This window comes from Gallus gallus, chromosome 1 (assembly GCF_016699485.2).
Source record: "Gallus gallus isolate bGalGal1 chromosome 1, bGalGal1.mat.broiler.GRCg7b, whole genome shotgun sequence".
NCBI lineage: Eukaryota > Metazoa > Chordata > Aves > Galliformes > Phasianidae > Gallus > Gallus gallus.
Genome location: NC_052532.1, coordinates 60,097,993 through 60,116,018, shown reverse-complemented (window position 1 = coordinate 60,116,018; position 18,026 = coordinate 60,097,993). Strand labels below are relative to the sequence as shown.

Sequence of the window (18,026 nt, the reverse complement as noted above, 5' to 3'; positions counted from 1 at the left end):
GGCTGCAAGACTTCCATAAAAGTAGTCCTTTCTTTCTGACCCACAGGACAGTGCTGTGCCACTGAGGGCTTGAAGAGAAAGCAAAACACTCTTTTCTCCTGTCAGTCACAGCAGTAATTGTATGAAACCAGGGCTCAACAACTGTGTGCTCTAAGGGAGTTGATGTGTTGCATTGAACAGGGTGGGATTCACATACATCCAATCCACTGAAGTGCTGAGGAAGTCTGTTGTTAACCTCTCTTGCCAAATGTTTTCTGAAACCATCCAATGTCAAACAAGACTTCGAGGGGCTGCTTGAACTATGGGAGTGTTTGTTGCCACATCCTTCCAGTGGCTACAGATGAATAATTTATGATTTCCCGGAGAGGCCAGTCCAGTCCGCATGGACTCAGCTCTGCTGCATAGTGTACACCAGATACAGCTCCACTCCTTTCTGAGGGATGAGTATTTAGCTGATGGCAGCATTGAGTTTGGAAATAACTGCTGCACAACCAGTGCATTTAATTCAATTGAAGTCAAAGTTGTGTATCATCTCCCATATTTAAACACCATTACATTCTTTAATTCATTTCTAAACAATATTTCTTTCTCTTGGACTTGCTCCATATATGATCAATTCTGCTGTTATCTAGATATCAAATTATTTTATGATTGATGTTGATGTCAGAACAAAATCAGGGAAATTAGTTGCAAATATGATTTTCTGTAGTGCCCCAACTACTTACAAGCATTTTAGATTCATTTTCAAAAGTGCTGAGCACTTTTAAGAGCCCAGGTCTCCTAGTAGACCTTGGTTCTCCAGCTACTAAGCACAGGATGACTTTTAAATACTTACTAGTACTTTGAAATGAAATTTGTTATCTCCAATAGCATTTTAACAATTAAATTTAGACATATTTCTATAGTTTCTGAATGGACTCTAAATTTGATGAGTCAAACACAATGCCACAACTTCAGAACTAAGAAAGTAGAGTTTAAAGGTAGAAAGCTTCTACTTTCATACACATGCAGGTAGTCAGCAGTCAGATTTAAAAATTTAATTTAAAGAAATCAATGTCTTGCGTTAATTCTATGTAACCACCTTTGTCAAAGAACATTAAAATGACATAGCTGTGCATTCATCAATCAGGAAATACCTTCATTAAAATGAGGCATAAAACTATATGTAAACTAAATTCCAGTTCTTAACTCTTTCTGTTTTTTGTCTCTCCGCATTCCAGGAAACTTTAACAGACTTTTCCTTTATGGCTTTCACTGTGACACTTTCATTGGAAGCCTCTGTTCTGCCGACTCTCCTTTTAACCAGTAGCGCAGATATGTTTTTATCCTGAGCTAAAGGGATCACAGAATCACAGGATCACATGATTGGAAAGAACCTACAAGATCATCTAGTCCAACCATCCTCCCATTACCCTTACTACCACGCTACTAAACCATATCTCGTAGCTCCTCATCCAGATGCCTCCTGAACACTGCCAGGGATGGCAACTCCACCACCTCCCTGGGCAGGCCATTCCAGTGCCTGACCACTCTCTGAGAGAAAAAGTTTTTCCTTATGTCTAATCTAGATCTCCTCAGGTACAACTTGTGGCCATTTCCTCGGGTCCTGTTTGTTGCCTGGGAGAAGAGGCCAAACCTCTCCTCATCACAATCTCCCTTCAGGATGTTGTAGGGTGCAATGAGGTCTCCCCTGAGCCTCCTCTTCTCCAGACTGAACAATCCCAGCTCCCTCAGCCACTCCTCATAAGACCTGTGCTCCAGACCCCTCACCTGTTTTGTTGCTCTTCTCTGGACATGCTCCAGAGCCTCAATGTCTGTCTTGTAGTGAGGGGCCCAAAACTGAACACAATACTCGAGGTGCGGCCTCACCTTTGCTGAGCAAAGGGGGATGATTACCTCCCTGCTCCTGCTGGCCACACTATTTCTAATGCAGGCCAGGATGCCATTGGCCCTCTTGGCCACCTGGGCACACTGTCAGCTCATGTTCAGCCGAGTGTCAACCAACACTTCCAGGTCCCTTTCCTCTTCACAGTCATCCAGCCACTCTGTCCCACGCCTGTAGCGTTGCCTGAGGTTATTGTGACCAAAGTGCAGGACCTGGCATTTGGTCTTGTTGAACCTCATCCCATTCTCCTCAGCCCAGTGATCCAGCTTATCTAGATCCGTCTGAAGGGTCTCCCTACCCTTAGGCAGATCCACACTACCTCCCAACTTGGTATCATCTGCGGACTTAATGAGGGTACACTTGATCTCTTCATCTAGGTGATCAATAAAGATATTAAACAAGATGGGCCCCAGTACCAACCCCTGGAGGACACAACTTGTAATGAGTCGCCAGCTGGACTTAACTCCATTAACCACTACCTGTTGGCATGGCCCTCTAGCCAGTTCCTTACCCAAAGAAGGGCATACCTGTCCAGGCCATGGGCAGCACGTTTCCCCAGGAGAATACTGTGAGAGACCGTGTCAAAGGCTTTGCTGAAGTCTGGGTAGACTACATCGACAGCCTTTCCTTCGTCTACCAGTCTGGTCACCCAGTTGTAGAAGGAGATGAGGTTGGTCAAGCACAACCTGTCTTTCATGAACCTGTGCTGGCTGGGCCTTGATCCCCTGGACACCATGCAAGTGTCATGTCATCTCACCCAAGATGACTTGCTCCATAACTTTCCTTGGTACCGAGGTCAGACTGACAGGCCTGTAGTTCCCCGGATCCTCCTTATGGCCCTTCTTGTAGATGGGAGTCGCATCGGCAAGCGTCCAATCCTTTGGGACCTCTCCAGATAACCAGGAGTGCTAGTAGATGGCAGAGTGGCTCGGCAATCACACCTGCCAGTTCCCTTGGCACCCTTGGGTGGAGCCCGTCTGGTCCCATGGACTTGTGACAGTCCAGATGGAGGAGCTCTCTACCTGTCTCCACCTGAAGCACTAGGGGTGGATTCTGCATAGCATCCCAGACTTCCAGGTCAGGGTGTAAAGTGGATGACCAGGTGAACACACATTTGATCATGTTTTCTTTGCAGTGCGTGTCAAAAAACTCACAACTATTTCAGTGAGAACTGGACTGTGTCCTACAAAGCAATTTCAGCTAGAGTCACAAGCTCTGATTCAGTGAGCCACATATCCCAAATTGCTTTGCTGAGTCAAGGCCACAGTGTGTGCTGTCTTTAGGGCAGGTCAAAGCCTGAGGCAGTGAGCTAAACAGCTAGCAGAATTCTCTGGGAGCATGAATGGACTATAAATGCCAGCAAACATTCCGTGACATGATGATCCTCTAAACACTCACATATTTAGATATTAGGAGGAAGTTTTTCACAGAGGGTGGTGACACACTGGAACAGGTTGCCCAAGGAGGTTTTGGATGCCCCATCCCTGGAGGCATTCAAGGCCAGGCTGGATGTGGCTCTGAGCAGCCTGGTCTGGTGGTTGGTGACCCTGCTTGTAGCAGGGGGATTGAAACTAGATGATCATTGTGGTCCTTTTCAACCCAGGCCATTCTATGATTCTATGATTCTATAATATGCTTAACCATATTTTTTGAGTGCCTCCACTGACTACCATAAGATGGCTCATGGTAAAATGTGAAGTGTGTGCATAAGATTTTGTAGAATTCAGGCCCATTGCTGTGTGAAGTTGTACGTCACCTCTAGCATCATTGCTTTGTGAGGCTGTATGTCACCTTTAGTGTATGCTACCCACTTGGTCACAGACAGTTTAGAGTGTGAGTAACATTCAGAGAAACAGGATATCCTGTATGCATAGCTAACACAGAAGGAAAAAAAAAAACAGCAGGCTTCATAGAGTCGGAATAATCTGGGCTGGAAGAGAAGTGGGGAAGTCTCTGCTCCACTGTCTGCTCAAAGCGAGGCCATTTTCAAAGACAGGTGTGATCAGAAGCCCTCTTTACCCTCATTAGACTTCCCAGGTATTCTTCATGACAGTGAAGGGCCCTAAGATTGCAAGCACTAAGTGCACACATTCAGTTACAAGTGCATGAGAAGCACCACCAACTTGTGTTCCCACTTACAGTACGTAACTAAAGCCCCTAAAGACACTTTGCTAGGATAAGAATATAAACTAACCACACGTACACATATAACCTTGTCTTCTTCTTCCATGCATGCTCTGAGTCTACTGAATACACTCATACAGAATGTATTACATTTATGCGTGGAATTTTCTGAGGGTCAAAACTCGGTCAAACCAAAATCAGATTCCACTGAAGCACTCAAAGGCATTTTTCAGCTAGATATTTTTGTGCTAAATATAAACTTTTTAACCCCCTGCTGGTTTGGCTGTTGCACTGTTCAGAAAGCAATAGCAAATACTTGTGCTGAATTGGGAATAGTGTCTGCATTTTTTATTATTTTTTATTTTTTTTGTGGAAAAAAGTAAAAATAAAAATGGCTGAACCATTTTTACTCAGTGGGAAAAGGAGCTCCAAAATACCAGACAATTCTACATCACCTTTAGACAAGAGACCAAACCTGGAACATTTCAGCCTGATCTGGGAAAAATCAGTGACGTATAAGCAATAGTTTGTTTAGTCATAGGGCACTGTAGCCCTATGGGTCCTCTTACTGCCCTTTATTCTTCCTGAGTTTACACCCAGCTTCAGTCTGTTTCTGCAGAAATGCCCTGGGAAGCCTATCCGCTGTTGTCCCCTTGCAGCAATAGATGAAGTTCCCGCACTGCTAAAGATCCAGACTAATACTGCAGTGAAATACAAGCTAAAACCTTAATGATCTTACCTTTTCCCACTGTCCTGCGTGACACAGTTGATTTGCATTGGTAGAGCAGTTTTGTTAATAAGTGAAGGTTCACGGACTATTATAATCATAGTAACAACAACAAGAAACAAAACAAAAAAAATTGAGAAAAGTAGGGAAGGACAGACACTACAGTATGGTAGATCTCTGGAAAAGAAGTGCTATTAGGTAAATTACCAGGATCCCTCGCCCAGTGAGAAATCAAACACTCTCACTGTGTGATGAAGGGGAGGAATGTTGTGATTGCACATTGTTTCTTAGATTAGAAAACTTTTCTAACCACTTGTAATAATTAGAAGCTCCCCACAGAGTCTAAGGTGTGAATCCCAATGCCCTGTCCAAACTCCAACTATGTTATTTAGTTCTGGATCCCACCATCAGCCCTGCAGTTTCAACTGTAATCGGTGTTCTTTACTTGGTGTTTTAAAGTATCACATACTGCTGTCTTTCACATTTTTTGCAATTACTCTTTCATGATAGATGAAACAATTTTCTGCTCACAATGCAATCAGGTAGAGAAGGTTTGTAATGCCTTTGAATTCTGTTTGATCTGAAGTGCTAATATTACAGTAAATCACTTGCAATCACATACAAGAGGAAGACTAAAAAACAGCTGTTCTGTTCTTCCTAGATGTTCCTGTACGACTTTTCTGACCCATAGCAACTAGCTCAGTTATTATTACAAATAGATTTCATTGACTTAAGAAATCTTCCCTCCTTTTACACTGCAGACTTGTCTACTCCTGCTGCAATCAGAAACCAGTTTGTTGACCAAGATGGCGACTATGGACAATCCAATTCAGGTCTTATATGAAATGCAGTAGCTAGTCTAGAATAACCATATATCAAAGCAAGGGTATCAAGGTTCTGGGCTGAATCTTAGTGTTTGTTTCAAGAAAGCAGGATGGTGAAGAAGCTCTGAGACAGTTCTACTGGTACCTACATATATTTTTTTATCAAATTTAGAGCATGTAAATGAGATTTCTAGGATTTAGCTTCTATGTGCAGATTTCTAAGGAAAGTTTTCCATAAGAAATACACTGTGGGAAGAATGTAGAGAGATTCCAGATGTAAAATCAGTGGTATTAACCCAAATCAGTGATAACAGACTGTTAAGCCAGAGGGGTCCACCAGCCCATTCCTAGTAGCATCAGCTACCCATGTCTATGTAGAGCTTTGTATCATCCTCTGTCCTGGGAAAGATCTGACTGCTTTTCAGTTCTCAGAGATCGGGAAGGTAAAAAGGTACACTTCCTTGCATTCTCCTCACCAGCTCCTTGCTGTGGGAAACATACATTTCCAACTTGGTAAGGATCTGCGCTTCGAACCGCCAGTTCTGGAGATGAACCATGGTCATTCATCGGGTCCTGGCTGTCAAGTTTAAACATTCCCATACTTTAGAAAGAATATGCAACCCATTGTCCCCATATGTTTCAAGACAATTTTAAGCTAGACCCGCATGCAGGAATGCAGAAGCTGTATGCTTCAAATGTTACATTCCATTCCCCTTGCTGACAAGAATCAGTTCACAGTAATTCTCAGAGCTCTCAGAAAGATATGTACAGGGTAGCTGAGAGACTAAATGGGACTGTAGGGCCAGGAGCACTACTCTTCTCAAGGACAGTAATGTTAGACCTGTAAGAAACTAAATCTGAGCTTTCTCACTGACTGCTCCATAGCTATACAGCTCCTGCGTGGTCAAGGCACTAAAGGCATCTCTTCATTCCTGCTATCCTACAAGAAGAAGAAACACTGCAGATACATAAGAGCAATAACAGAATAACAAAAATAGCAGTGTCTCTCCTGAACTTGCATAGAGACATAAGAAGCTGGTCACCCAAGAAGAGGATGCTCAGATGCCCTGGTGTCAGGTCCAGCAGTGATGAAAAAACATCCAGTTAATTCGATAGGAGGAAGCTATGACTATGAGGTGTTAGAAAAGTACTACAGAGGCTGATGTCACCTCTTCTTTGTGTCTCTGTGTCACTGTGTGAGAAGATCACACTTCTGTTTCATATATGTAACTCACCAAACACCTTCTTCATGGTAGCCATGGTTGTTGCACAGGACTGTACACTTTAACTGAGGCAAAGACTACACAGACTACTTGCAAAGGACTGCAAAAATTTATGAATCCATCACAGAGATTTTTATGATGATCAGTGGGTTATTGCATACATGCTTCTCTGAAGTGCTGCAAGTGATTAGTATTATCATGACCTGAGAGCTATAAGAAACTTCAAACTTTCAGAGATGTCAGAATAAAAAACCTTCGATAATACCATATGGAGAGTTAGAAAAAGAGGTCACTAGCAAACGCCAAGAAAGTAGAGTCCAGACCTCAAGTAAGCAAGGGTATTTCTTAAGACACATCAGTGTCTCCCCTGTCCTCTTTCCTCTCCCTGCTCAGGAGAAGGAAAAAAAAAAAAAAAAGGAAAAAAAAATCAACTGCTGAGTTAGCAGGGTCCAAAGTGCCTTTTCAGTTTATTTCATTTCAGTGTTCCCTGAGGATACCCGTAACATATGGTGAATGGGTTGATCAGAATTCAATGAAAAATGGCTGAGACAGGCTTGATAATACATTATGGGATCTTTTCAAGGTTCAGAGATTTCTGACATGCTGGGTGCCTGAGTGCAGAAGAATTGCTTCTCATTTGCTTTTAAGTTCAGGTTTTAGGGTGACTTGGAGGCAATGCTCTTTGGGAGCATGCTGAAAATGATGGAAGGCAGAAATGTCTCCTGCCAGAGAGGAAGGGAACTTGGAACTTGATCTTGGCAAATCATCCACTGCCAGCCGAGCTGCAGCTTTCTCAGTCTCCCCCAACAGAGGCCAAAATAGGAACAAGATTCTGATTTTGTCTACATTCACGTAACACCTTGCAAAGCAGTGGCACCAAGCCATCTTCTCACACTAGTTTTACCCAAGAGGAATTAATGATAATTAACCAAGCTCATTACCCATCCCAGAATATATTACTTCTTTCATAAAAAGTCTGGCACGCACACCTGTAAAATGGATTTGACAGTACAGTACGGTTAATATACTGGAAATGAATTAAATTCAACATCCTTTAGCACAGGCTGAAAAAGGCGAAGTATTTTTAACACTGCTTAAATGGCTTTAGTGAGATGTATATTAAGCAGATGGAAAATGTAATAATACTAAAAAATGTCTCCAAATCCCACAGGGTCCAACATGCCAAAAGCAGAGCTTCCATTTCAGATGCGGTAATTAAACATGATACCCACGTACTGTGTAGCTCTCACATTATTGTGTTGTTTTGTCTGTTGCTGCAGAACAGTACTGTAGCAGCTGAACTTTCCCGACGCACTTCCCATTGTGCAAACATGGTACTGCAGGTATCCATCTGAGCTGGCTGCCTGTCTGGGGGCCAGGATCTCCACGGTTAACTTCAGCCACTTGAGGACTAGCATTTCTGTTTTTTCATGGAGGCAGACAGGCTCCTGCAGAGGGTGACTTGGAAGAGCAGCTTGCTCGAACTGAATGAGAAGTGGTGTGCAAAACTGGCCGTGCCTTTCACTCAGTTTTTTTTTTCTTCTAGCTCCTTTTTTGTCTGTCTGGGTGACACCTCAAAATATCTACTCCTACTCCCTCCCCAGCTATGCCTCCTTTTTCACCAGCTGCCAGAATACTCAGCCAGCGAAGCACAGTCCCTTTTTCTCAGCTGCCCTCCAGACCCTGGGCCATGGTTGCAGAGCTGTCTCTGCAGGTTGGACTGGGAGGAGGCCCTGCAGCCTGTCACTGCAGAGGGGTTACTTGTCACTGCCTCAAACAGGGCACCTGTGCTTATCACTGAGGTGTGAAAAGCACAAAGTGGACAGTGAAGGCACGGGAGGCCCCTGTCCTGCATGGCTTAATTACTTTTACTTTAACCTCAGACCTCTCTTGCCTCTGCAATGTTTGGTAAACACGACCTTTTAGAGGAGGAAAAAGCAGATGGCATCCTGCATTAGTGTAACTGCCCGCTCAGCACCCCGGGAAAGAGAAACTTGGCTTCTCAGCAGCAGTCTTTCTGCCACTTTGACTCAGATCTCTTGGCTCCTCATCCCTAAGGCAGGTTTAAACATCACTGAATTCGCTGACAAAAGCCTGCCGGTGCAATCATGCAGAAGATAGAATTTTACTGCTAAAATGAGATGAATTCAGGGCTGGGAGACAGCAGAGCCTCTACAAGGGAAGGCAATCTTGCATATCCCCTCAGCCCATTGCTCTCCTATTTCAGCTACCTGAGATCTGGGTCAGGGACACAACTCTTGGGATTTGTAGACCTAGGCAGGGGCTTCTGTGGTCTTCTTATTCCACCTGTTGTTGCAGACTGTGGGTTGGAATGAACCTCTGGGTTCTTTTCTAAGGGACTGGAGACATTGATTGTTGAAGGCAGTGAAGGAGCTACTTCACAAGAAGACCTTTGTGTAACTCAGACACATTCTATAACTGTTCTCAAATATATCAGCTATTTTTTTTTCTTGTGGTCACTGCAGCCCAGTAGAAAGCCACTCTTTGTGTGAGACCAAAGGGGAGGAAGCCCAGTCTTCCTCAGCATAGAGAGTAACAGACTCAGATCACCATCCTCAGTACAGTCAAAACACCATTCATTGGCTTTAGGAAAGCAGATCTGATCCAGTGTGTCAACTCCTCCAGTAAGTTCAGATTTAGGGTTTTGGGTTGCCCTATGGCTGAAGACAAGATAGAAATAGCATGGTTAGCATTCCTTCCTCCTTTCTCCCATCCAGTGGCTACCACCACAGCCTTGTGCAGTAGACCCAAAGCTCCACTTTTCCGTGCTCTAACCTACTTTCTCACTGCTGCTTCCTTCACATCCTGATCCACTCCATGCAACTTCTCTTTCTTGAGGCCTTATTCTCTTTTCTATCTTTTTGCATTCTTATTTGGAAAACAGTGTCTTAGCAACTTGCTCATCCGGTCATACAAGCTCAGATTCCTCCAGGGCCACTTCAGCTTTTCCTCCTTTTGAGGAATGAAAATGTTTCCCATCCCTATGCTTTGTACTCAGACATGAATCTTTTCAGACAACATCACTAAGAAAAACAGGACTTTGTCTTGACACATCCAATGCTATCGTGTTGTTGAGCAGAACCATTGTTGAGCTAGTATTGAATGCCATTTGCATCAGTGAACTCAGACCCTCCATAAGTCAATGGAGGATCTACCTTTAAAAATATGATATATTTTTAAGATAACTCATAGCATGCTTATTAGATCCAGATGTGCTATAACAGCACAGCAGTAGGTTTCACAGTGCAACTCTGCACCATCCATTTTTTTGCATCTTGATCTATCACTCTCACATTAGTGTATTGTGAGAAATTACAGGCATCTGTTATATTCTGCAGTCACACTAGAAGAGATGTGCAGAAGAGTAAATGTGCAGAAATGTGTACAGATAGAAACCTACCCCCATCTTCCCTCTTTCCTCACAAGCTGAGATAAGAGAGATGGCAGTCAACTCAGATAGACAGGCAATAATAACATCAGCACAAGCTGTTTATGTGGAAGCTGCAACATACCAGTTTGGGGCATAAAAAGGTTACACATAGCTCTTGTCACTAGGCACATGGAGTTCCCTGTAGCATGATGATACAAAATATATATGGAAAGAACTAAATTACTAAGAAAAGATCATTAGAAATTGCTAGAGCACACTTCCAATCTGTGTGGCCAGAATTAGGTTCCTCAGTCTAGAATGAAAACAGTCTAATTTACAGTCATGCAAACTGGCATTTCGTTTACACCTCACCTCAATGAACTTTGTGCAGACTTGACAGCTCTGAAGACCATGACCACTGGGTATGGACTAAATAACCTATATATCATTTTAGTGGCCTGTCTTCAAATACCCAGGAGATAAAGTTGCAGTTTCACAGGAAGTGGGACTTAAATCTATAAAATTAACAGCACTTCTCCTTCATTTGAAATACAGTCTTGGCAGTTCCTAAGAAAGGGCAAAATCTTGCTCTTACACTCTAATGTTGTCATCCTCAGTACCCTCATCAGACATCTTAGGAACTTTCCTCTAACCATGAGTCATAAAATCATAGAATGGCTTAACTTGGAAGGAATCTCCTCTCTGTCTCTCTCCTCATTTTCCCCTCTGCACTAACTTTCCATTTAGCCAGTACAATGGCAGGTTACCCTGCAGAGCAAGGAAAAGAGTCGTGTGGAAGGCTTTAGGAAATGGGCTAGGCATTTCCATTACTAGAGTATCTATGGGTGGGAATCAGCAAGTCCCTCTCTACCCACAGAGTCCTGCTTCTTGCCACTTTTACCCCATCCTCTGCTCCTTTGACCTCACTAGCATTATTCAATAGCAGTACATTTCACCTTCTAGGTTCCATCCAGCTTCTACATCCGCAAACTCAAAATGGAGCACGGGGGGATTTTGGCACCCAAATCTCACTTGGTCTGAGTTCCTGTTTATGTCTTGATGCTTTTTTTCAGGATGATCTTTTCTCACAGAAGAAAGAGGTGGACCTCAGCACTTCTGCAGTGCTTCTGAACAGGCAGATGACAGTCTCAAAAATCTGCCATCTTCTTTTACTCCTCCTCCTTCAGCTATCCAGCTATCTGCAGAACCCAAAGAAAGAGGCTTTAGCAGTTGTACAATGTGTTCCTTTTCAGCATTTCAGACTTCTCAGTTCTTCCTAAAGAATCTGAAAGCTTGCCAGGCAGAAGAAAGAACATGGGAGCACAGGCACGTGTTTCCAACAGGAGAACGTAGAACTTGCCCGTAGGGCTGGTCAGAAGATCAACCTGCATAGGATTGAGTTAGTACTGCAGAGTACAGAAAAAACAACAGGCCTTTGGATTGACACCACACTGCAAGAAACTGTGTGATAAACGGCCAGAGCCTCATTGCTGTCACTGCCAAAGAATGTTGGCATGAACAGGAATATTTCTGATTTATCTCCTGTTCCTATGTTCTTGTTCCCTTCTATTTCTTCTTTCATTTATGCTGTTTTCTAACTTCCTGCTTTTTCTGCTACCTTCTCTTCTGTCATTCTCTTTCTCTGTGTAGCATGTTTACCATCATTTTTCCTTTCAGTAGCTCTACTTTCTTTCTTGGACTGAATCTGTCTTCCTTTCTTTTTTCAATGGCTCTTTTTTTTCCATCCCTTTGCCAAATTCTCTGCCTTGTAAGCCATGAAGAAGTGCATGGACAGAGGGTCCACAGAAAGCACCTGCTGAGTTCAACAGAACACACCTCAGTGCACAAAAGATCTGTAATTTTAGCAGTGGGGATAGGATCTTGACTGATGCAGGTCAGGTCAGTTGATACCAGTAGGGGATTACAGTGAATGGCGTTAGCTCCAGTGCAGTCCATCTGCTATTACTTTATCAACCGTCTATGACCATTTTTCAGTGCTAGACACAGGACTATTTCCAAAGCAGTCATTGCCTCTTCTCAAGCAGCTCTGTGGTGTTATCAAACCAAAAGCACAGGATGCAGAAACTGTTAATGTTGCATTCCACTGGTACTGAGTTGTCATGTTATGGACAGAGAATTCTTTGCAATACAGGGGGGAGAAGATGATGTTCATCTGCAAGTCATGAGTGCATCACCTAGAATTAAAGCAATAAGTTGTCCTAAATAGCTAGTGAAAGTGACTCTCACAATTGTGTGTTTTGGCTATGATCAACTCTATTTTACTGACATTACCACTTTGTGGCCCAGAAAATGGGAAGTGCTGTCTCATGTGGGAGAAGAGTACTTGATTGCAAGTCTGAATTCCTCTAGGGTAGGATCCATGGAGGCAAAAGAAGCAACAGGGATGAAGAAAGGATTGGAAGGACACGTGGCCACGCAATGGCTGGACACAGCCTCAGGCCCTCAGTAAATGTGTCTGAAAGTTATCTTTGCAGTTTCTAAAGATGATGATACTTCAGACTGTTTTCATTTGACCTCTTTCTCCTGCCATCTTCTTTGAGAAAGGTGTTGACAGAGGTCAGACAAACCAATCAATGTGATAGGAACACTCCAACTGTTGTAAGAGAATTTTTTTGAAGAGCCCACCTGGTCCTCACTGCACCTCCTCACCTTTGTGTTCTCCATATTTGCCTGAAAGTGGTTGCATCAGCTGTTTGAGCAAAGAAGCAGAGAAATGCCTGTGTGGAAGATAGTGTGAAAATGTTTTGTCTTGGTAGATCTCCTTTACAGAACCGAGGCACTGCATCTGAAACTCACCTCCTGTTTCTTTGGATGCTTCCAGAAAGAGACATTCCTTCCAGGCCATGTAGCAGAATTGCCAACTATATTTCCCTGCGAGAGATTCCCAAGGTTGGTGGTAACTATAATGTTAGGGATGTTCTCTGAAACATTTCTTGCTTATAATTGTGTTTTCATATTTCCCCCAAATCTACATGCACTAACTACCTTTGTGGTTCTGGAACTAGGTTTCTGCAAAGCAATTAATACTGCTGGTCATGCTTGTATAAAACACCTGTAAAAACTTAGTAAGAGTTCCAGTCTGGGTCTAGATATTACTCCTGACCCACATCTCTGCATTAGACTGAAATCAAAACTCAGGCAACGGTGATCCTGGGGAATATTTATGTGAACTTTGCTGACCCATCCCTGCTTGCTTGAAGCATCTCCACAAACTCCAATTGTAATATCTTCAACAGGGGATTATTAAGTCTACGGGGAGGAAGGAATAAGAAGTAGATGAGCTGTTAAGAAGCAGAAAAAAAATCCTCTCTTCATGCCTGTGACCTCAATAAGGAAAAGAAATGAGAAAAGAAGCACCAACCGGATGTGCTAACAAAGCAGAAATGTTGCTCAAACTCCTCCTGTGTATTTTCAAAAGCAGTGCTGTGGAGAGCTTCAGCTGGAATGAAAGTCAGACAGAAGGGCTTTGCATATAAATTCTCTCGTCTTCAGAGCACACAAGGAACAGTCCATGGGCATGGAGGCTTGCTTGTCATTGGCATGTCCAGGTGCTGTAAGCCTGACTTGGAGTGTTCTTTATTAAGAATCAGAGGAGAATTCAGCCTCCACGATCCACTAATTCTGGGAGCTTTCGCTTGCCACTGCAAGCTGGGGGGCAATTATTCAGACTTATTGTGCTGTTTTGTGTGATAGGTTATAGATTTGATTTGATATAGACTAGAATCATTCTTGTGCTTCACACCTGGGCCACAGCCAGTGAGTGCTTCTGAGCTGAGCTGAAGCACTGACCTCCAGGTTATACACCTAATATCTCGCTTGCAATCCTAAGCCAGATAGGCTCATTTCCCATTTCATGAACTGGATTTGCATTCTTTCTGTCAGACAAGGTCAATCTTTCACAGGTTCTGACACAGTGTTGTGCAGCTCAGCTGTTCTCCTGTAATGCTTTAAGAGTGGTGGATATGGGTGGAAAATTATCATTCCCCGCTGGATTTTTTTTTTTCCCCGAGATGCTTTGGTGGTATTCTAAAAGGAGAATTAACTTGGAGAGCAGTTCAATTCCCATATAATTAATGGCCCTCAGTCTTAAGGGTTTGTGCAGTCACAAACTGAACACAATGTTGTGGCTTTCTCAGGAGGACCTGACTGGTAGCGCATTTGGCACGGCCCAGGCTACAGCAGAGGGGAGCTAAAGAGAGACATGATGCTGTGACTTGTGCAGTGGATAATATTCATGGTTCTTTCGTGTCGGTGCCTTCGAGAAATACTTCATAGGATACAGAATCAATGCATGTTCTCCCTCTGAGAGTCAGAGACAGCAAATGTCCAGAAGTAAAACAAATCAGATTTTGTTTATAACCATGTTTTTTGTTTGTTTGGGTTTTTTTTAAGGTGTAGCTTACTGTGATGCAGCTCAGAATGCTGTGAGGAAAGAAGTCTGAAGGTTTGATTTCAAAGAACTGTCTCAAATCTGTCCATCCACTTTTCACCCTCCCACACACAGCAGTGCAGCAATAAGTAAAAAGGACCTCTTCCAGCAAGAACAGATATTTCCATTGGAATACTTTGGTAACAGTCAAAACAGGACAATAGGGAGTTTCATCAGAACTGCAGGGAAAGATGGCTTGGAGATGCATCCAATGATTTTCATGTCTTCTTACCACTAACTGGTGCTGTGATGCCAAGCAGTAACCAATCTGCAACAGCAGCTACTTTCAGAAGGCTCTTTAGAAATGAGTACACAGCTGTTTGAAGTTTAAATTGTATTGAGTTACAGTTTAATTGGATCATAACCATGAAGCAAACACTTGCCAGTTGCACTGATGGTGTTTCAACCCCGAACTAAGCAACACTATCTGTACCAGAAAGTCACATCTCATGAGAAAATGTTTTGTGCCAACGTGAGCAGAGCCTGCCCAACGTTTCCATAGATGTTTCAGATCCCAGCTCTTTTTCTGACCCCTGACTCCTCTTCCTGGGAAGACTATGCCTCCTTTCCTTAAAAGAAGGTCAGGTCTCACCAGTACTTCTATCAGATAGCAAGCATCATACTTCTCCCACAAATACAGGTGGAACATCACTCCTTCCCAAAGAATTTTCTGAGGTCTGATACTGCCCTTCAGACAATTATACTCAGATCCCGTCCCATCACATGGATGGGATCCAAGAATAATTCAAACTTCCAGTGCAGTCCCCATGTCCACTGCCAAAGCAGACCTGCCCCAGGCACTTAATGTTTTATGTAAAACATTTCCCATACTGGAGCAGAGGTGATTTTCTGTTGATTTCCTATTTGGCAGCACAGGCAAGTCAGAGGCAGGTACCAAAAAGCCTGTGAAAGGCAACTGAATGAATGTACTCTTCCCTCTAATTGTGACTCCACCATTTCCTCTCATTACACTAATAGAAACAAATCTTTCTCATCTCAGTGCTATTACCTCACACAAAAGCAAATGGTATGTAATCCTGTTAGAGCTGGGCTGCTGCTGGACACATTTTAAAGTCATTGTTCCGGGACACCAGTCTCCACTGTGTGAGACTGGGAGAAGTGGGAAATGCAATTATGAGGCTATTCAAGTCTTTAGAATGAAACCTTGCCACTAGCAGGCAGAAGTCAGCAAGAAAAAGAGAAGTTGCTTTATGAAATTATAGGGTTTAGCTAAACAACAGTCTAATCAGCACCTCAGCAAAGGAGTAGGGTTAGCTCCTACTGTGCTTTCATGGAGTCTCCTCGTTCCCCTCAGCCTGATCTTTGGCATATCTAGTGGAAGGCCCAATCTGAACGATGGGTTATGATCATGAAGCCAGTGGTACACGGCTCCAATGCAGAAAATGGTTGTCCTTGCCCAGTGTTTGCACAATACTTTGAAATAGGGAAGCCTTAAGCAGAACTCGGTGACAGCAATCTGCCTGCTGCTGCCACCACCTCACACTGTACTTTGTCTCTGGGTTTCCTAGGGGTAGTCTTCACATCTGTCCTCTAAAGTTCCTGGCCTACAGCGTCAGCTCAGCAGCCAGGTGGGAAATTCACATTGCTAAACTCGTGAAACTGCAACACCCTGCTCCATTCCTCACAATGATTAATTCATGCACTGGGGGGAAGAAGGCAAGCGGCAGTCGGTGAAGCAGTACTGAACAGTGTGAGTGAGAATTATTGCAGCTGCTTCATCAAGTTGGCTTCTGCTGAGTGGTTAGATGCTGGTCTGTGCCCAATCATTCCTACCCATGTGAAGTCAAGGCTTTTTCAACCGGATGGGTAGCAAAGAAAGATTCAGAAATCTAGTAGGACAAACAACAGGGAAGACAACACAAGAACAGACAATATATATATTATAATGTATGTATTATAATAAAACACAAGCATAACCAAGCTTTTTTTTTGCAGGCTGATCATGAGAACCAACCTCCCAGCGTTTCCTTCTCCTTCTGACTCACTTTTGAGCTGTGTGGCTGCTCTAACTCATCTGTCCTGAAGTCAGGTGATCTTATTGCCTAGAATTAGACACCCCTCTTTGTCTTCACCTTCCCTGCTATGCTACCTTCCTGCTGCCCCTATTCCCTCTGTTGCCCTAGATGAGGCTGGTTTCTCACTGATAGCAGGACTGTTCTTGCAGGTCCCAGAAGGAGATGATGAGGGCTGAGGTAAGGTTTTCTGGTAGAGGAGGAGACATCAGCTGATCATTGCTGGAGTCTCCAAGTCCCTTGAAGAGACGAGAGTCACTTCCCTGTTTATGCTCTTTATTAGTCCCTATTCTCTTTAATCGGCTTAGACTGATGAGCCGAGGCAGCGGTAGGGATCAGCCAGGCTGTTTAATTAAAGGATTGCAGCTCAGCCCTGCAGTTTGGGGGTTTGTGTAAATGAGCTGCACGTCCATTATTTAATCTGCTGCACTGAGAGGAGTTGGGGCATTAATGAAGCAAACTCTAATTAAAACTAGACCGTTGATGGTTATTAGTGGCATCAGTTCTGACAGGATTTATCTCATTTAGGGAAATGCCTGATCAAGGAGGGGAAAAAGAAAGAAGAAACCCAAGCTTATTTATCAAATTCACCACAACACCACTTGTGACCAGTTGTCTTCTCAGTGGGGCTCTGGACAACTGCACAGGGAGATGCTGTGTCTCAGGCTCTCCCACCAGGAGTCCTGATGGTCTTATTTAGGGATATTCCTGGCTCACCCAGGAACTGATTGCTTATTCAGGCTGTCTTACCCACATATTTCAGACTTGATTGACTTTTGTTCTGTCTCAGTTCAATAGGGAGCTTGCTCATGATTTGAGCAGGGTGACAGGCTCTGTAAATGATCTGATGAGCTTCTCTCAGCAGTGCATTGAGCCACTCCAGAGTAACATAGCTATCAGCTATAGACAAGAACTCTGTGGTGACACTGTGGTTTCCCTGTTCTGCCATTTGTCTTATCCTCCTAACTGCTCCATATACAGCTTCAGGAACCAAGCATACCCATGGAAGACTTCAGAACCTGGCAGAGGCTAGGAGATGTGTTCTGTCCAACATAAATTTGAGCAGTGAGCTTAATAGTCCTGCATGTGCTCTGCCTTTCTCCTGGCACAGTGTGCGAAGCAGGGATACACTTCTCACCTGAAGCCATCACACACAGAGACTGCACATAAAAGCTGCACTGTTTCAAAAAGCAAAAATCTGTGTGACCGTTTCTTGTCTTCAAACAGTCACAGTGACTTCAACCATTTTCATCTCTGCACAGAATACTGAGCCTCATACAGACAGGCTTGGGGCTTCTACTGGGGCTTGGGGCATTAGAAATAGAAAGGAAAAGAGAAAGCCTTAGAAAGAAAGTAAGGAAAGCAGGGG

At 43.5% G+C, this 18,026-nt stretch overlaps 1 protein-coding gene across 6 annotated transcripts in view; it reads right to left on the bottom strand.

Moving 5' to 3' along the window:
* IQSEC3 (IQ motif and Sec7 domain 3) overlaps nt 1-18,026 on the bottom strand; it is a 105,815-nt gene that overhangs the window by 41,625 nt on the left and 46,164 nt on the right. The window lies entirely within an intron of this gene.